Here is a 22,619-nt window from a genome sequence, read left to right on the forward strand (position 1 = left end):
GTTTTAATTTTTGTATTTGTTTCCTGCTTCTCTGATACAGATTTTCCTAGTCAATTTCATAACCCTTTTCACATGTTTCTAACCAAAACATTAGGTGGTTGCTATAGAAGATTAGGTTAAGACTGAATACAAAAAATATGGATATACTGGGACATAAGTTTCAAATACAGGCGCTAGAAAGGGTTAGTTAAGTACAGCCGATTGGCTATACCATCAAATACTAGCTATAGGGCGGCAAACTGGTCCGCAGTCTTGGTTTTATTATCTGCCGGCATTAGTTTCTCAATTTCTATCGACCATTGTCCAATAAAATCGAGTTTGGTAACGAACAAAGAAGTAAAAATTGCGGACTGAGCATTTATATGTACAATGACCGATTATAGGAATATTCCTGAATTTCATATTACCAATAAAACAAAAATTCCAAGGCACCAACTCCAGATTGACATCAATATTCAATTAACTTACCTGGAAAATCCTAAAGATTGAAAGATAAATCCAAACCTAAGAGCTTTTATGTCAGAGTAGATGCCCTGTAAGCCAACGGTTGGCTGGAGAGTTTATTGACTCAAGTGTAATAGACAATCTTTATTTTAATATAATTTATTTTTTAATGGTTTATCTGTATACCCATGCAAGCAGCATAGATAAAGTCCTTGATTATGCTTTAATACAAATGAATCGTAATTCGATGTTAAACTCATTTGTAAACACTGCATATTCTAAATCCGTTCCTAGTCGATTCATCCGCCTAAAACATGGATAAGGTCGCTTGAGCTCGAGACTAGCATCTGTGAAGTTGTGTACTGCGTTTCTTGGTAAGGGCATAGAGATGTCCAAACATGCAGATGGGTAGTCATATGATGATTATACCGAACAACCCTCCCTCGGACTTTCCAAGTGGTTATCATTCATCGAGAGGATAAGTCCTGTGGTTATGATTGTACACCATTAGTCCTTACGACCCGGGACAACTCTGAGACTCTATATGCTAGGGCTGTGCTTTGACTCGTTTACCGGCTCCAGGAGAGTCATCAGGTGGCGAGGTTGGGTACAGTTGCGACACATATAGGAGCCAATGCATTGTAGTCGGGGATTCACCGCTCACCTACGGGTGTGGATATCCTATGTGATCTAATGAAATAATAGTGCATGGAATCTCTGGTCCAGAGTATGAGATGTACGTTGGAAAAGGAGTTCTCCAATAGTACACGCGATGCCACTATTATAGTTATCACATAGTTATCGAGTTAATATGCAACCCTCGATGAACCAATGGTTGCAGATTCGATCGAGATATATGAGATGAAAGGACCGTACTGTAGTTAATCATAATCGACTGGTTCTTGCAGGCACTATCAGTGATACCTAGGGGATCATGGGGCGATGCTACTAGACGCTCTTACCATGATCCGATGGGTGCAATCAGAAATGAGTTCTGACATTCTTGATCAAGGTGTTGATGAAAAGAATGGGGCTAACTAGGGTAAGCCCGAATAAAGGATTAAGTCCTGAATCACAAAGAGTTGTGAACCCACGGCTAGCTGTATCCCTGAACCATTGAGGGTCACACAAGCACTAGATCGTTTGTTCCCGTTGAGAGAATAAATTCAAGGAGTTGAATTTATATTATGATATAGTAAATTCAAGGAGTTGAATTTATGATAATTAATTTTGAGAAAATAAATTCAAGGAGTTGAAATTATGAGATAGTAAATTCAAGAAGTTGAATTTATGAAATTTGGAGAGAACAAATTCAAGAAGTTGAATTTATAAAATTTGGGAATTTAATTTATTTAACTCAAATGTTGGGGTTTATTAAATATTAAATTTTGGAGGTGATAAATTCAAGGATTTGAATTTATAATTTAAATATTAAATTCAAATGTTGAATTTATAATTGATTTAATTATCAAAAGTTGAGTTTATTAAATATTAAATCAAATATAGTGGGGGTATGTTTAATAGGCTAGTATGAGTACAAGTCCAACATATTAAATAATTAAAGTTATTAATGGACTTTGATTAATTAATTAAACTAGTTGAACTAGTCCAATTAATTAATCAGGCCCATTAATGTTAATTATGAAATTTAGGTCAAGCTATTGTTTTTAAGGAAATAAAAATTGACCTAGTCCTCCAATTGGATTCCCATTTGTAACTCACGAGAGTTGTACAAAATATTCCTCAAAATTTTTGCCACTTTTCAAAAAAAAATTTATTTTGAGGTCTCTCTCAAATTTTAGATCTCAACGTAAAACTTCTTTCAAATATTCTTGGCTATTTGAAAGAGGAACAAATCTTCTAGTCGTGGACCTAATTAGAAGGATTGAAGGAAAGAGTTTTTGAAGATCGTTCGTAGGGATTCATCAAGAGCTAGTTCCGCCTATACCGGATTAGTTGGAGCCAAGTGATTTAATTCACTAAGGTATAATTCTAACACCCTATGAATGTTTATGATAAAATCATACGAGCGTTCAAACATATTTTGATTGTCAAAATAAATAAAAATTTTAAAACTTCCGCTACGTTTGGGCGTGTAGAAAACCGGGATCCAACAGTGGTATCAGAGCCAAAGTTTTTTCTAAATCGTATGGTTTTGATATTGAATAATTTATTTCTAACCACACAAGAAATTTTTTTCAGAAAATTGTAGCCCCATTAAAAATTTTATTTTTCCAGAAATTAAAAAAAAAATCGGGGCTGCCCGGAACCGTTCCGGGCAGTGCACAGTGCGCGCCAAGTGCCGCGCGCGAAGCCGACGCGCGCGTTGTGCGGATCGTCCGCACAGCGCGCGGCTGGCGGAGCGTCCGCACAGCATGCGGCGGCTGCGCGCGCGCATGTTGTGCGGACCGTCCGCACAGCGAGCGAGCGTGCCGCCGCTCCGCGCCCCTGTGCGCGCCTGCGTGCATAGTGCCCTTGCGGCTACCCGAAACGTTCGGGCAGCAGGGGCGGCTGCCCGGGATTGTCTCGGGAAGCGTTCTGGATGACGGGTTTGAATTGTTTGGGCATAGGGTGCAATTTTTTGATTTTTCAAATTTTGAGCAAAAATTGATATTTTTGAAAATTGGTTCATTTTTGTATTGGAAAATTAAATTTTGAAAAATTAATAATTTTCTTGTGAAATAAATAATTAGAATATGATTTTAATTATTTATGGTAAAAATGAGTTTTTACAAGAAATCAATTATTATTGATTTAATTGAAAATTAAATAAAGGAGTTTATTTAATTTATTAAATTCTTTAATAATTGTGGGGACCCGGACGCTAATTCATTCCTTAATCGTCTTTAGGACTAATTCAAACAATTATAATAAACAGGGTCTAATTTTTTTTTTTTTTAATACACAACGAAAACTTAATGTAATTAAATTCAAATTACATATTAAACATAAACATACAAATCTGATGTTATCTACAATAATTCCACTAGGTTCAATTACGAATCAGTACTTAATTCTAAGTTGCTTCCGAAGCCCGGATCTCTACGCTATCTAGTCCAGCCCCGTTCTCCTTCTGACCCTTATCATGTCCCACCTGTTGTCATGCACACATACAAACAAGACAACAGCCGGATAACTCCGGTAAGATATAAATATCCCAGTATAAATCATGTATACATGCCATCATATAAACAATATAAAAGCATATATCAAAACCATATCATATATCAACATCATGATATAAATCCATAACAAGAATAAATCATATTCTATACATGTACCCTAATCAGGAACATAATCAATATCAAGAATAACTCCTATTCTAAACCTGTACCAATATCAGGAACAGCAAGGAACATGAACCATATTCAGGAACATAATCAACATCAATAAATATCAATCAATATAACTGTCACTAAAACTCGTGACTCTACGTTTTAAACTAGATTCAATCCTAGCCTAGGGATCCCGGTTTCCAGGCATTGGCATTCCATATCGACCAACAGTAATAGAAAAGACTCCAGTTCTATCCACGTCGATATAGTATCGATCACCAGTAATAGAAGAAGCTCTGTTTCTATCCACATCAGTATAGTATCGATCACCAGTAATAGAAGAAACTCCAATTCTATCCACATCGATATAACATCGATCAACAGTAATAGAAGAAGTTATAATTCTATCCACATCGATACAGTACTGATCACCAGTAATAGAAGGAGCTAAAATTCTATCCACATCGATAGCCAATTATCCAGTGACAGACTATGGCACTTCCGCCAATACAATATCTCATGACATCGTGCAATGTGCCCGTGGTAATCCCACCACTATCAGGCACTTCTGTCACAAGATTACTCGTCTAACACCTGTTATCTATAATTCAAGAGAACAAGTATATCAATCAACTCAATGCAAATATCAATGCAATAAGTAAAGTATGTGATTTAGGGAAACTCGAGTCAAACCTCACCCGTGTTGTGCAATCCCAACTCAACATTAATTTATACCTTTATCTCCTCGCTCAGACGAAGAAGAAGAAGAAGTCCCGACTCTATTTCGGTCCATTCCCAATCTGGTAATAACAATACCGAACAGATATAATATCAATATTCAACTCAATTCAATACCTGTTCTGATTAATATTCAAATCGAAATATACGTTGATCGATATCCAATCAAGATACACTCTAATCCATATCGACCATATCACGATATAATCGAAATCACTACAGAATCTGATCAATATCAATTAACTGATGTTTCAACGGTATAACAATACAGTCTCGATAACCCCGTCAAGCCGAACATCACAGATATAATACCAGAAATCATAATCAATATCGATACCAGTCATAATCTCAATAACAATACATATCTGATATGAATTCTCAGTCAAATCTGTGGGGACCCGGACGCTAATTCATTCCTTAATCGTCTTTAGGAATAATTCAAACAATTATAATAAACAGGGTCTAAATTTTTTTTTTTTTTAAAATACACAGCGGAAACATAATGTAATTAGATTCAAATTACATATTAAACATAACATACAATCATTGTATGATCTAAAATAATCCGACTAGGTTCAACTACAGGTCAGTGCTGAATCTTAAGTTGCTTCAAAGCCCGGATCTCCACGCTATCTAGTCCAGCCTCGGTCTCTTCTTGACCCTGATCCTAGCCCACCTATTGCCATGCACACATACAAACAAGACAACAGCCGGATAACTCCGGTGAGATATAAATATCCCAGCATAAATCATGTATACATGCCATCATATAAACAATATAAAAGCATATAACAGAAATCCTATCATATATCAAAATCATGATATAAATCAATTACAAGAATAAATCATATTCTGTACATGTACCCTAATCCGGAACATAATTCAATATCCAGAATAAATTCTATTCTAAGCATGTATCAATATCAGGAACATACTCAATACCAAGAATAACTCCTATTCTAAACATGTACCAATATCAGGAACAGCAAGAAACATGAACCATATTCAGGAACATAATCAACGTCAATAATGTAAATCAATATAATCGTCACTCAGACTCGTGACTCCACGTTTTAGACTAGACTCAATCCTAGCCTAGGGATCCCGGTTTCCAGATGCGGTATTCCTATATCGACCAACAGTAATAGAAAAGACTCCAGTTCTATCCACGTCGATATAACCAAACATCCAGTATCCTGACCTAACCGTCATGGACTGTGGTCCTATCACCAATATCATGTCCTGTGACAAAGTGCAATGGGCCAGTGACGAGTCCTCACTATCCGGCCCTTTTGTCACAAGATGAAATGTCTACGACTAAGCATATCCGCTTATGACTCAAGACATACATTGTCTATAAATCCATAGACCAAAAATATCAATCGTATTCAATTGCAAATAACAATGCAATAAAATAAAGTATGTGATTTAGGGAAACTCGAGTCAAACCTCACTCGAGTTGTGCAATCCCAACTCAACATTAATTTATACCTTTATCTTCTTGCTCAGAAGAAGAAGAAGAAGAAGTCCCGACTCTATCTCGGTCCATTCCCAATCTGGTAATCACAATACCGAACAGATATAATATCAATAAACAATTCAATTTAATACCTGTTCTGATCAATACTCAAATCAACACATAATCTGATCAATGTCAAGTCAAGACACAATCTAATCCATATCGACAATATTACGATATAATCACAGTCAATACTGAGTCTGATCAATATCAATTCATTGATGTTTCGACGGTATGACAATACAATTTCAGTAACCTCGTCAATCCCAACATCACAGATATAATACCAGAACTCATCATCAATATCGATACTAGTCATAATCTCAATAACAATACATATCTGATATGAATTCTCAGTCACATCGACTCCGAAAATCATAACAATTACATAAACGGTCCGTTTCTCAATCTGACTTCAATTATACGATGTCTAACATGACCAGAACACCATATATGCATCCTATTCAATTCTGACAATAGTCTAATTTCAAAACATGTCAAAACGTAGCAAAACTTACGTCCAGTTGTAGCCTACGCGGATAGGAACACGGTGCTGTACTCGGATTCAAAAAAAGACGGACGGATTGAAATAAAAAGGCGTAAGGATTTCCACAAAGTTTCTGCGACCCCTTTCTAAATCTGAGGGAATTTGACGTTGCTTATATATATATATATATATATATATATATATATATATATATATATATATATATAAATATATATATATATATATATATATATATATATATATATATATATATATATACTTACACGTTGCATGAAAAAAGAACGTGTCAACTTTTCCTCCATTTTGCTCGGCGCTCGGGCGGTAATAAATTTCTGCCCGAGCGCGAGGTATTCGGCCCTCACCATGTATCATTGGCGCTCGGGCGGTCAAAAACTACCGCCCGGGCGCCACCTTCTCTGCCCGAAACACACCTTGTTGAGCTTTGGCGCTCGGGCGGTTACTTTATACCGCTCGGGCGCCAATTGTTCTGCCCAAAACTCATATCATTCATATTCTTTACCCAATCTGGTCTCATAATAGCCCGTATATAATTATATCAATTCATAATCAATAACCATCTCAGATTACAAATAATTATACTCAAATCCTTTCAGATTACAGTAATCCAATCCTCGGGCCTTACAAAATCGATTCCAAAAATCATAACAATTACATAATCAGTCTGTTTCTCACTCTGACTTCGATTCTATGATGTCTAACATGACCAGAACATCATATATGAATTTTATTCAATTCTGACAATATCATAATTCCAGAACATGTCAGAATGTAGCAAAACTTACGTCTAGTTGTAGCCTGCGTTGATAGGAACTCGGTACTGTACTCAGATTCAAAATCTGACGGACGGATTGAAATAAAAAGGCGTAAAGATTTCCCGAAGCTTCCTCGGCTCTCTCTTCAATTCTGAGAATTGAAATCAATTCAGATATTTATATATATATATATATATATATATATATATATATATATATCTCGTGCATGTTCAAGGGCAAGTGGCATATTCTCGTTCTGCAAGACTGGCGCTCGGGCGATAAGAAACTACCGCTCGAGCGCGGCAGTTTCTGCCCAAGCATTTTCAGCTTGCACCCTTGGCGCTCGGGCGGTAATATTCTACCGCTCGGGCGCCACATCTTCTGCTCGAGACATATTTCTGTTGAACATTGGCGCTCGGGCGGTCAAAGACCACCGCTCGGGCGCCACACGCTCTGTCCAACTTCCTCAAATTTCATATGTAGTTTTATTTTCGTGTCCCGATTAATCCTTTCATAATCATATCAAATTATATATCAATAATTATAGATTACTAGGATTAAATTTCCGGGCATTATATTTCTCCCCCTCTAAGATATGATTTCATCCCCGAAATCACAAACACTCAACTCGTGTTATACAGATAATCATATTATATCTCAAATCAGATACAAGAAGGAGACATCGAAATGACAATAATCTCATATCAACGAAATCACTCGTGATATAATCAACCTCAGAACCATGGCTATACAACATCCGTATATACCAATCAATTAACTCATAGCAATAAATATCCCGGTCAGAGATATACTCAATCTTCGGCCTCAAATATCAATAGTCATCGTCCGACGTTAGCATATTTAGTCTATATGTTCTGAGCTATCCTCGATTTCTTCTGAATCAGTTTCATCTTTCTTATCAGATTTCTGATCTTGTCAAATCCAATCTCAACCATCACCGCAATATCATTCTCATACGAAGGAAATCTGCAGTTCTCAGGGTACAATACCTCAACCAAAACTATTTCGATACTCATCTGATAGCTATTATTGTACCATAATTCACAAGTGACAATAACTCATGTCAACTAGTGCTATAATCCAGCACTACATTTCCTGGATATCCTCCAGTATCAGGATAGTTCACTCCGACTATCCGTCAATCTATAAATCATAGATGAAAAAACATGTCATACACTCAGCCAAAAGTATACAATCAAACGAAAATCACAGTCTGATAAAATAAACTCTGGCATTCAATACAATCTGACTCATGTTTCTGACATACTTGTCAATTTCCAATTTGAATATCTGACATAAACAAATCAGCTAATAAGATAAATTAAAGAAAATACCTACCTGGTATTCAGCTTTAATCTTCAAAATTAGTTCTGACTCGACTGAAATGTATGTAAGCTCAACGGTTCATAACAATCGGTATCAAATACGGACTCAGAATGATAACAATATCGGATCAGATTCAAAATACCAATACGCAATACTGATCTAATAACTGCATAGAACGCCATTTCTGACATTTCGAAAATTCTGCCATATTCAATGTCGTTCTCAGCCACTGATCACGGTCTCACAGTACTACAATCAATCGGTATACTGTCTTCAGATATCACAGACTCTGAATACGATCGGCTACAATCAAAATTCATATCCGAACAATTCTGTATACAACGCTCTCAGTACCCAGAATATTCAATATAAATGTCAACTGTTCGATTCAATCAATCATATGCTACGAATATATCAAAAGATCATAGATAAAACGAGCATAAAATCATCAGAACACTTCCGAGCACAGGATTTATCAACCCATGATTGGAACTGAAGTACTTTACAGAGAAACATATACTTAGATGTAACTCTAACTTTTAGGCAGTAATTCTTTCAACTGATATCTCAATTCAATCAATATCAGTCTATAAAAAAAAAATTCTCAAATGAAACCAATACCTGGAATCACATCAAGGCCGAAGTCACTCTCCCTGATACAGGACCAACCTGAAATCTCATCTGCCAGCCTATAGCAAACTTCCTGCTACTAGTAAATCAATCCTTGATAGGCTCATCTTCAGTCATCAACTGAATACATAAGGAATTACTCCATTCCTTTCGATAATCATCGAATCTTATATAATACGGATTTCAAGTAATTCAAAATCAGGAATCCTTACCGTATATCCTTTAGTCTTTGGCCATTTCAGGTCCAAATCTTACCATTTCCTGACAAGACTCTATAATAGCTCTGTACTTGTTCGATATATCAATATCAATCATGTAGTCATCATCAGACAATACAAGTACAAGCTAGTCTAACTCAATCTCATTCTCAACTTACTGCAGTATATGATATATCACAGAATATCACTAATATGAATTCTTTCCCCCAAAAGGTATAAAAGTCAATACTACAATAACACAGACCCAACAGGTACAACATATATCAATGCACCTCAGTCAAAGATAATCACAAGGAATGCATTAGTATACATCAATACATATGCAACATAATCATAAAAGAACAGTTACCTGTTACAATCTCATCAAGTCTATCCTGGGTCTGTCTCCTGGTCCTTACAACCAGATGGTTCTGCTCTATCAGATCTCCAGAAGCTTTTCCGCGGACACACTCTAGCAAAATGTCCTTGCTGTTTACAAACACGGCATCTACTGGTCACCCCATGACATTGTTCCGTGGAATGTCTTCCCCCGCAATTTCTGCAATAGATGCCAGTATAACTCGGACTCGAACCGCTAGAGCTAGATGAACCGCTCCCAAAATTCTTGAATTGCTTCTTTTGAACTTTCAACATCTCTTTCTTTCCACCACTGCTACTGCCAATCTCAATTCTGGAAGGCAGTTGTTGTGGTATCGGTGTTGGAAGAACATATGAAGCTTCCTTTTGTCTCATTAGAACGGTTTCTGCTCTTCTGGCTCGATTCAGAGTATCAGTAAAATTACTCGGTTGTCTCACAGTTACCAAGGTGCGTATTTCTGGATTCAAGCCCTTGATAAACTGATCAGCTACAGCTGTATCATTTCTAGCCACTTGCGGACCAAACTTTAACAAGGTGAAGAAATGGGCCAAATATTCATCAATCTTCAATGGACCCTGCCTCAAATTTGCAAATTCTGCACTTTTGTCCTCTCGATATGATAGAGGTACAAACCTTTGATAAAATTCCACTTTGAAAAGTTTCCACGTAATCGTGAAACCACGCTGTGCTATGGCTTCCCGGGTTATCAGCCACCAACTCCTAGCGACTTCCCGTAGTTGATTCCCAACCAATTTAATTCTGCACTCATCTGTGAATCCCAGAAATTCAAACAGCATTTCAATCTCCTCCACCCAAGTCTCACAATCATCTGGTGCTTCAACACCCTTCAAAATCGGTGGTTCAAACGACTTAAACCTTATCATCTGTGTTTCCATCAGAGTTTCAGACACATCCATCTGATCATACGACGTACTACCCCTTTCTGGAATCCTTCTAGGAGGAATATCTGATAATCATAGACGTTAGTAGTAACAAGAGACAAATCCGTTTCAATCCCAATCCTGATCAGCTTACCTCTGATCAAGAATTGGTTCTGATCCAGTTTCAAATAATACATATTACCAAATCAACTCAGATATTCAGGTAACATGTAGCTTTCTAAACAGTACCACATACTGAAATCATAACATATACAATGTAGTTTCAACATTATATTCAATCATATGCCATATAAGTCCAGGCAGTAAAACATAATATCATGCTAGCGTACACAATGTAGTTCCACATTATAATCAATCACATGCTAGCAATCACATGCAAGGAAAGAAAACTCATTCTACCCCGCTCACTCTTCTCTATCTCAGTGCTAAGGAACCTACAGTTCAAGGACCTACAGCTCTGATACCACCTGTTGTGGGGACCCGGACGCTAATTCATTCCTTAATCATCTTTAGGACTAATTCAAACAATTATAATAAAAAGGGTCTAATTTTTTTTTTTTTAAATACACAGCGGAAACGTAATGTAATTAAATTCAAATTACATATTAAACATAAACATACAAATCTGATGTTATCTACAATAATTCCACTAGGTTCAATTACATATCAGTACTGAATCCTAAGTTGCTTCCGAAGCCCGGATCTCCACGCTATCTAGTCCGGCCTCGTTCTCCTTCTGACCCTTATCCTGTCCCACCTGTTGTCATGAACACATACAAACAAGACAACAGCCGGATAACTCCGGTAAGATATAAATATCCCAGTATAAATCATGTATACATGCCATCATATAAACAATATAAAAGCATATATCAAAACCATATCATATATCAACATCATGATATAAATCCATAACAAGAATAAATCATATTCTATACATGTACCCTAATCAGGAACATAATCAATATCAAGAATAACTCCTATTCTAAACCTGTACCAATATCAGGAACAGCAAGGAACATGAACCATATTCAGGAACATAATCAACATCAATAAATATCACTCAATATAACCGTCACTCAAACTCGTGACTCTACGTTTTAAACTAGATTCAATCCTAGCCTAGGGATCCCGGTTTCCAGACATTGGCATTCCATATCGACCAACAGTAATAGAAAAGACTCCAGTTCTATCCACGTCGATATAGTATCGATCACCAGTAATAGAAGAAGCTCTGTTTCTATCCACATCAGTATAGTATCGATCACCAGTAATAGAAGAAACTCCAATTATGTCCACATCGATATAACATCGATCAACAGTAATAGAAGAAGTTATAATTTTATCCACATCGATACAGTACTGATCACCAGTAATAGAAGGAGCTAAAATTCTATCCACATCGATAGCCAATTATCCAGTGACAGACTATGGCACTTCCGCCAATACAATATCTCATGACATCGTGCAATGTGCCCATGGTAATCCCACCACTATCAGGCACTTCTGTCACAAAATTACTCGTCTAACACCTGTTATCTATAATTCAAGAGAACAAGTATATCAATCAACTCAATGCAAATATCAATGCAATAAGTAAAATATGTGATTTAGGGAAACTCGAGTCAAACCTCACCCGTGTTGTGCAATCCCAACTCAACATTAATTTATACCTTTATCTCCTCGCTCAGACGAAGAAGAAGAAGAAGTCCCGACTCTATCTCGGTCCATTCCCAATCTGGTAATAACAATACCGAACAGATATAATATCAATATTCAACTCAATTCAATACCTGTTCTGATTAATATTCAAATCGAAATATACGTTGATCGATATCCAATCAAGATACACTCTAATCCATATCGACCATATCACGATATAATCGAAATCACTACAGAATCTGATCAATATCAATTAACTGATGTTTCAACGGTATAACAATACAGTCTCGATAACCCCGTCAAGCCGAACATCACAGATATAATACCAGAAATCATAATCAATATCGATACCAGTCATAATCTCAATAACAATACATATCTGATATGAATTCTCAGTCAAATCGATTCCAAAAATCATAACAATTACATAATCAGTCTGTTTCTCACTCTGACTTCGATTCTATGATGTCTAACATGACCAGAACATCATATATGAATTCTATTCAATTCTGACAATATCATAATTCCAGAATATGTCAGAACGTAGCAAAACTTACGTCCAGTTGTAGCCTGCGTTGATAGGAACTCGGTACTGTACTCAGATTCAAAATCTAACGGACGGATTGAAATAAAAAGGCGTAAAGATTTCCCGAAGCTTCCTCGGCTCTCTCTTCAATTCTGAGAATTGAATTCAATTCAGATATATATATATATATCTGGCGCTCGGGCGGTAAGAAACTACCGCTCGAGCGCGGCAGTTTCTGCCCAAGCATTTTCAGCTTGAACCCTTGGCGCTCGGGCGATCATATTCTACCGCTCGGGTGCCACATCTTCTGCCCGAGACATATTTCTGTTGAACATTGGCGCTCGGGCGGTCAAAGACCACCGCTCGGGCGCCACACTCTCTGCCCAACTTCCTCAAATTTCACATGTAGTTTTATTTTCGTGTCCCGATTAATCCTTTCATAATCATATCAAATTATATATCAATAATTATAGATTACTAGGATTAAATTTCCGGGCATTACAATAATTGTGGTGGTTAGTGATAAAATTATTAGATATATGATTTATCAATTCATTAAATTGTTTAATTAATTGATGTTAATATTTGATATTAAATGCATGAAGGATGATCGAGAGCCTTGAACAATGTGTTAGGTGTATGTTAGGATATTTTACTGTTTTTATTCATTTTTTTAATATTTGATATTATTAAAGTGGGCCTGGTTTATGGCCCATTCCCACCCTCATGAGATGTATACCTTAAGTAACATGGCTATTCAAATGTAATTATTAGAAATAGTGGGAGATCAAGACTGGAAGATGGTGGGCCCGATGATCAAGATTAAGACATGTAAAATATTGGAAGCTTTTGTAATAGTTGCATTTGCATCCCTGCATTCACCTAGGTTTTGGACCTGGATCCATGTATGGCTCACATAGATCTAATAGTGTTGGCGATCGATCATCCTTATTTATTGTTGAATGTCATATTATGATATATGTGATATATAGTAGTATGCATGTATGTATATTATTATATAATATAGTTGCATGAATCTGGCAAACATACAAACTCGTGGCACGCGATTTTTAAATTAAAATGATGAGATAATTTTAAAATTAAAAACCCTCATTTTGAATAAGATTCAAAATTTATATCAAACCGAAAAAGTAAAAATTAAAGGAGTTTAATTTTTCCTTGCCTTCCATCAACCGTGGTTGCATGTCGATCGCTACCCGCGGACAGTGTTTGCCTCATATTATTGGGGAGGCCTGCACGCCGGAAAGCTGTGACTTCCACCGGACATATGATGTGAATTGAGTAGAACTCACATGACTTCGGCTCATATTATTGGGGGAACTCAAGGCGACCGTCTACTACAATTCAATATTGATGGGTTGGTTTGACACGCGAAAATAAACGACGTCATATTATTGGGTCCTTATTAAACGTGAGGCAAAACACGCGGAGGTTGCATAGGGATGCAATTGGACTCTATCTTTTAGAAATTATAATTGGCTGATATTATTCGGGATTATAATTGGCTAATTGGACTCTACGTGCCTACTAAGGAAATACAATTTCTCTTTTTCATCAGAGGGTGGTGGAAATGTAAAAATAGTAGGAGGTTAATTTATAAAATGAAATCCATATTTTATATCTTAAAATTATTTTAAAATAATCAGCAACCATTATTCTGTTTCCGTATCAGTATATTTTCGATTTCGTCACGTAATAAGTTTTTATTATTAACAAGCTAACCGAATCTAATTTTCAAGACTGGTTGGGAAAATTGTTCTGAATTCAGAAAAAATGGCATACACACTAATGTCAGTCCTGTTGAACTGACAAAGAATGCAAGATGGTAGGACCATAGTATGCAAGCTAAAGTGTAACATGCTCGCTTTTTGTCAAATGAACTGTAGGGACAGGCTGAGAAAATGTTGAATGTTGCTGACATTCGAATACACATGCAAGAGTTGCATGGTGCATGAAACTCATACGATGATGCACACCATTTTCAAGGAACTCATGACTATACGTATGCAAGATAGGGCTTTGGCCCATGAGCGTGGTGTACGTATGATTGAGCTTATTAAGAATGTGATGAGCCTGGAATATGTGATTCCTAACGAGTTGATTGATGACATCAATTTTTGTATTTCTCTTCTCATTTGACGCGGTTATGGTGAACTTCAATTTGAATAAGATTGATGATAGCTTTGAAGAGCTAGTCAATACGCTTATAACTTATGAGATCACCATAAAACAGGGAATTGTTGTTTTTTTCTCGTCAGACGAAAAATAGCCCACAAGGTAAGGGAAATAAATGTTCCGCCCCTCACAAGAAAAACAATCTCAATAAGAGGCAAACTCTGAAAGACACTTAAAAGGCCTACAAAGCCCGATAAGTTAGAACATATTTATTTCGCTGCAAGAAGTCCGGACATAAGAAATTATATGTACCAGAAATGTTCTGGAAATGATAAGTGAATGTCCAAGTAAACATTATTTCAACAACAAACAAAAGAAAGTTAGATGATCCAAATCCCACACAAATATGGCATGCTAGACTATGTCACATTTCCCAAAGAAGGATGCACAAACTAGTGGCAGAAGCCATGTTTGACTTGTCAGACATAAATTCTCTGTCTACTTGTAAATCTTGTCTAAAAGGAAAAATGACAAAGGCTCCATTCGATGGAAACGTGGATCGTGCGCATGGTCTATTGGATTTGATCCACACAGACATTTGTGGCCTGCTAAGTATTATGGGCAATCCTACTTCATTACCTTTACTGATGACCATTCGAGGTATGGGTATGTTTATGAAACACAAATCTGAAGCGTTTGAAAAGTTCAAAAAATTCAGATCTGAAGTAGAAAATCAGCTGGAAAGAAGTATTAAGACACTTCAATCTGATCGAGGTGGAGAATACTTAAGTGCTGAATTTTTGGTTTTCTAAAAGAGAATGAGATTCTCTCACAGTGGACTCCACCAGCAACACCACAATTGAACGGTGTTTCTGAACATTGTAAGCGAACCTTGTTGGACTTGGTTCGATCAATGATGAGATTCACTGAATTGCCTACGTTGTTTTGGGGCTTTGCGCTTGAAACTGCGGCAATGTTGTTGAATAATGTCCATACTAAAGCAGTGAATAAAACACCATATGAGATATGGATGAGAAAAACTCCCAAATATTCTTACGAGAGAATATGGAGATGTCTTGCTTACGTGAAGCAGACAGTGGGAGACAAATTGGATAGTAGATCCACTTTGTGCTACTTTGTAGGATATCCAAAGAATTCTGTTGGATATTATTTCTATCATCCTAGTGAAGCAAAAGTGTTTGTTTCAAGAAATGCCACATTTTTGGAAAGGGAGTTTCTATTAGATAGAAAAGGCAATATGATAGAACTTGAAGAAATTCAAGATACTCCCTCAACTTTAGAAGCTGAACCTAATCCCCTAGAACCAGTAGTTGAAGTACAAGCTCCTAGAAGGTCTGATAGGGTTATTAGACCACCTGCCAGATATACACTTCTTCATGAACAAGGCCATGATGAGCCTTGTGTTGGATGTGATCCAATGAATTTCAAAGAAGCAATATCTGATACTGATTCAACCAAATGGCTTGAAGCCATGCAGTCAGAAATGGACTCTATGTATTCAAACTAAGTCTGGACATTAGTGGATCCACCTGAGGGAATTGTTCCCATAGGATGCAAATGGATCTACAAAAGAAAGCTTGGGGCGGATGGGAAGGTAGTGACCTTCAAAGCGATGGTTGCAAAAGGTTATACTCAAAGACAAAGAGTTGACTATGAGGAAACTTTTTCACCAGTTGCTATGTTTAAGTCCATTAGAATACTACTAGCCATAAAAGCATGGTATGACTATGAGATATGGCAAATGGATGTAAAGACTGCATTCCTCAATGGAGACATGAAAGAAGAAATTTATATGTCTCAACCTGAGGGATACACATCAGTAGGAAGTGAGCATAAGGTATGCAAACTTCAGAGATCAATATATGGTCTCAAGCAGGCGTCAAGTAGATGGAACCTCAGATTTTATAGCACTATCAAAGAGTTTGGTTTTGCTAAGAATCTTGAGGAACCATGCGTGTACAAGAAAGTTGGTGGGAGTGCTGTGATATTCCTAGTACTTTATGTTGATGATATCCTACTCATTGAGAATGATGTAGGATTACTGCAATCAACTAAAGTATGGTTAGCAAGTAAATTCTCCATGAAAGATATGGGTGAAGCATCCTATGTATTGGGAATACAAATCTATAGAGATAGATCTAAAGGTATGCTAGGACTCACCCAAGCCACTTATATCGATACCATTCTGAAGCGATTCTCTATGGAAGAGTCCAAGAGATGATACTTACCAATGTGTCATGGTATTACTCTATCTAATGCAATGTGGCCCAAGACTGATGGAAAGATAGAGATGATGACACGTATTCCATATGCGTCAGCTATTGGTAGTATCATGTATGGTATAATATCGACATGTCCTGATTTTGCTTACGCTTTGAGTGTTACAAGCAGATATCAGGCGAACCCTGGTCCAATGCGTTGGAAAGCCGTGAAAGATATTCTTAAGTGCTTGAGAACCACTAAGAACTTGTTCATGGTTTATGGGGATGGAGAATTGAAATTGGAAGGCTACACTGATTCTAGCTTCCAATGTGACGTAGATGATTCGAAATCGACCTCTGGTTTTTTATTCATGCTTTGTGGTGCGGCTGTCTCTTGGAAGAGTTCCAAGCAAGACACCGTTGCGGATTCCACCAATGAAGCTGAATACGTTGCTGCATCAGCTGCAGCCAAAGAGGCAGTTTGGATGAGGAATTTTGTCCAAGAGTTGGACGTCATTCCTAATGGAGTTGATCCAGTCCCGGTGTACTGCGACAACACTGGTGCCGTTGCGCAAGCAAAGGAACCAAGGTCTCATCAAAGATCCAAACATATACTGAGGAAGTTCCACATTATCCGGGAGATTGTGGGAAGAGGAGATATATCAGTTGAAAGAGTCGCCTCTGCAGATAATGTTACTGATCCACTTACATAGCCCTTGCCAGGACCATTGTTTGAGTAGCATCGCGAAGCAATGTGATTAAAGTTTATGGGTAGTTGGCTCTAGGGCAAGTGGGAGATTGTTAGAGTAGATGCCCTGTAAGCCAACGGTTGGCTGGGGAGTTTATTAACTCAAGTGTAATAGACAATCTTTATTTTAATATAATTTAATTTTTAATGGTTTCGTTATACTTTATCTGTATACCCATGCAAGCAGCATAGATAAAGTCCTTGATTAAGCTTTAATACAAATGAATCGTAATTTGATATTGAAATTCATTTGTAAACACTGCATATTCTAAATTCGTTCCTAGTCGATTCAGCCGCCTAAAACATGGATAAAGGTCGCTTGAGCTCGAGACTAGCATCTGTGATGTTGTGTACTGCGTTTCTTGGTAAGGACATAGAGATGTCCAAACATGCAGATGGGTAGTCATATGATGATTATACCGAACAACCCTACCTCGGACTTTCCAAGTGGTTATCATTCATCGAGAGGATAAGTCCGTGGTTATGATTGTACACCATTATTCCTTACGACCCGGGACAACTCTGAGGTTGTATATGCTAGGGTTGTGCTTTGACTCGTTTACCGGCTCTAGGAGAGTCATCAGGTGGCGAGGTTGGGTACAATTGCGACACATATAGGAGCTAATGCATTGTAGTCGGGGATTCACCGCTCACCTACGGGTGTGGATATCCTATGTGATCTAATGAAATAATAGTGCATGGAATCTCTTGCCAGAGTATGAGATGTACGTTGGAGAAGGAGTTCTCCAATAGTACACGCGATGCCACTATTATAGTTATCACATAGTTATCGAATTAATATGCAACCCTCGATGAACCAATGGTTGTAGATTCGATCGGGATATATGAGATGAAGGGACCGTACTGTAGTTAATCATAATCGACTGGTTCTTGCAGGCACTATCAGTGATACCTAGGGGATCATGGGGCGATGCTACTAGATGCTCTTACCACGATCCAATGGGTGCAATCAGAAATGAGTTCTGACATTCTTGATCAAGGTGTTGATGAAAAGAATGGGGCTAACTAGGGTAAGCCCGAATAAAAGATTATGTCCTGAATCACAAAGAGCTGTGAACTCACGGCTAGCTGTATCCCTGAACCATTGAGGGTCACACAAGCACTGGATGTTTGTTCCCGCTGAGAGAATAAATTCAAGGAGTTGAATTTATATTATGATATAGTAAATTCAAGGAGTTGAATTTATGATAATTAAATTTTGAGAAAATAAATTCAAGGAGTTGAATTTATGAGATAGTAAATTCAAGAAGTTGAATTTATGAAATTTGGAGAGAACAAATTCAAGGAGTTGAATTTATAAAATTTAGGAATTTAATTTATTAAACTCAAATGTTGGGTTTATTAAATATTAAATTTTGGAGGTGATAAATTCAAGGAGTTGAATTTATAATTTAAATATTAAATTCAAATGTTGAATTTATAATTGATTTAATTATCAAAAGTAGAGTTTACTAAATATTAAATCAAATATAGTGAGGGTATGTTTAATGGGCTTGTATGAGTACAAGTCCAACATATTAAATAATTAAAGTTATTAATGAACTTTGATTAATTAATTAAACTAGTAAGACTAGCCCAATTAATCAATCAAGCCCATTAATGTTAATTATGAAATTTAGGTCAAGCTATTGTTTTTAAGGAAATAAAAATTGACCTAGCCTCTAATTTGATTCCCATTTGTAACTCACGAGAGTTGTACAAAATATTCCTCAAACTTTTTGCCACTTTTCAAAAAAAAATTATTTTGAGGTCTCTCTCAAATTTTAGATCTCAGCGTAAAACTTCTTTCAAATATTCTAGTGCTATTTGAAAGAAGAACAAATCTTCTAGTCGTGGACCTAATTAGAAGGATTGAAGGAAAGAGTTTTTGAAGATCGTTCGTAGGGATTCATCAAGAGTTAGATCCGCCTATAGCGGATTAGTTGGAGCCAAGTGATTTAATTCACTAAGGCACCGTTTGGTTCGTGTGATAGGATAAGTAAATGATATATAATAATAGTGATTATAAAATAAAAAGTAAGGATACACAATACATTATGATAAATTATATGATGTTTGGCATGAGTTTAACTTGCTTGATTATTTTTGTTAATTATTTACTAAAATGCCCTCGTCATATATTAGTTAGTAATATATTTTTAAAATGATTGAATAAATAAATAAAATATCTAGAATTAATTGATTTTAAAAATTATAAATAAAATTTAAATATTATATTAATTATTAAATTTTCATTAATTCTAATTTCGAAAAAAAAAACTAAAAACCCGATTAATATTATAAAAAATAATTAAATTTTGATAATAATATAAATATGCATTTATTGTGATAATTAAAATATTAATACAAATTTGAATGATAAAAAATGGTTAATAAAAATTATAATATTACAGTTAAAAATAATATCATAATAAAAAATATGATCAATATTAATTAAATTATTTATAATATTAGTCAAATTAAAAATTATATTAAAATTTTATTAAATGTTTTGAATCTATAATTATTTTAAACTTTAGAATAGTAAAGAAAAATTTAAATTAATTAAACATAATCTTTTTTCTCTTAAAAGATTATATAATCATCCACATGAGGATAATAATGCATATGTGCGGGCTGAACGGGCCTATCACAATTTTAATCATGCACACCTAACACATGATAAGTGAAGAATTAACAATCAATCCCCCTTTATCATGCACACCAAACAATACCTAAAGGTATAATTCTAACACCCTATGAATGTTTATGATAAAATCATACAAGCGTCCAAACATATTTTGATTGTCAAAATAAATAAAAATTTTAAAACTTCCGCTGCGTTTGGGCGTGTAGAAAACCGGGATCCAACATTTTATTTATTATTCATGTATTTTAGTCCGTTCAAAATCATCACTATATATCGTATATATCTAAACAAGAACAAAAGATCTGATACTTCCTCAAAAACTTGATCAGAAAAGACTCTGTGTACCCGAAACATTCGAATTATAGTTTCCGGAAACTTGAGCTGGAAGGAGCAGAAGACCCACCAGAATTGTTAGAAACATCAATCCACAACTCCATAGCTCAAAATCAAGACTCAATTTCCCTCATCGGTCCCAAAGAGCTTCATACGTGACAATGGCGTCCTCAAATACCCTTCCACCTCAAATTTCTTAGGTGAAAGCTCACGATACTTAGCAAACTCCTCCCTAGCCTCTACATTCTTATCCAGCAAACTAAAAATCATCCCTTTACAAAAATAAGGCCGAAAATCATTTGGATCCTCTTTCAAAATCTCATCGTAAGTTAGCAACGCCTTATCCACATTCTTTTGCAAGAACTGCATTTGCGCCATTATCAACTTCACATCCCTAGCTTCCTTCGCCTTGTTCTACGTCTCAGCAAAGGTCAATGCGTCCTCCAATCTCCGCATCACTGCATCCCCTTCTCCCGACTTATCCATCAACAATGCGTTTTCCAACAAAGCCTCATAAGACAACCGGTTTTTCGTCAAAATCTCCTCGAGGGCATCGCGGGCTTCTTGAATTTTCCCCAATTCGTTCAAAACTCTAGCCATCAGGAACTTCCATTCAAGATTTTCAGGCTGACCGGAGGATAGTTGTCTCAAAATAGCCAAACCCTCCTCATCCTCGCCAGCTTCCAGTTTCTGCTGGAGAAGCGATTTCAACGCGTCAATGGCTTCCGAATTGGATTCCAACAACTGGGCCAGAGGAGAATTTGAAGAAGGACCTTTCTTTCCTTCAATCGTTTCTTCCTCCCCAGAACCAGATTCAGCGAGCTCTTCGGTTACACCCGCCGGCGGCGACAAAATATCGGCTTTGGAATGCAAAAATGGGAAGCTACCCCAGGCGACAGCGGCGAAGACAACTGCTGCGGAGGCGCTTTTGAGGCTGAAAATGGAGGACTTGGGAGGATCAGATGGTGGCACGGAACCACTACAACTGGCTTTAACTGTGAATTTCTTGGTCATAGAGTGTGAAAGAAGCTTGTGCGGCGGATGAAGATCGGTGGTAAAGGAAGAATCGTGAAGCTTAGGGGGCATTGGATTGGGACGAATGAAGGTAGAATTCATGGTTCTGAGTTCCTTCAGGGTTTCGTTCTGAAAATTTGAATGTTCCAATTTCAGGAAGAAGGAACCAAATGGAGAGCTGCAGCGCAGGCAGGCAGACGGGAAGAGAGTATTTCACCAAACATAGTGGAATAATAATAAAATTAATTAATACGTTCTATTTCATATATACAAAAATATGTTAATTATATATATGTCCATGGATTTGACAATATAAACCTCGATGATAATGAAATTTCTTGCTTATGGCGTGTCAATTTCACAAAATTTTGGTATAAAATGCCTTGAGAAGATCTTGATACAGGAAAAATTGTTAATGGAAGAAAAAATTCAACCCTATAAACAGGACTATTATATAAAAACAAGAATAAGAAAAAGGACAAGAGTCTTTAAGTTCTTTTAAAATTGTTACTCAAAAATATTTTGATAATTACTCCAAATAGAAAATCATTGATTTATATATTCAAGAAATGAAAAAGGATATTTTCAAGAATATAGTTTGCACATATTCAAAATC

The 22,619-nt window shown here is 36.5% G+C and overlaps 1 pseudogene; it reads right to left on the reverse strand.

Moving 5' to 3' along the window:
* Positions 1-151: 151 nt before the first annotated feature.
* Positions 152-22,241, reverse strand: LOC140833096 (protein SLOW GREEN 1, chloroplastic-like; annotated as a pseudogene).
* Between the last annotated feature and the right edge of the window lie 378 nt (positions 22,242-22,619).

Source organism: Primulina eburnea, chromosome 5, assembly GCF_022965805.1.
Source record: "Primulina eburnea isolate SZY01 chromosome 5, ASM2296580v1, whole genome shotgun sequence".
Taxonomy (NCBI): Eukaryota; Viridiplantae; Streptophyta; class Magnoliopsida; order Lamiales; family Gesneriaceae; genus Primulina; species Primulina eburnea.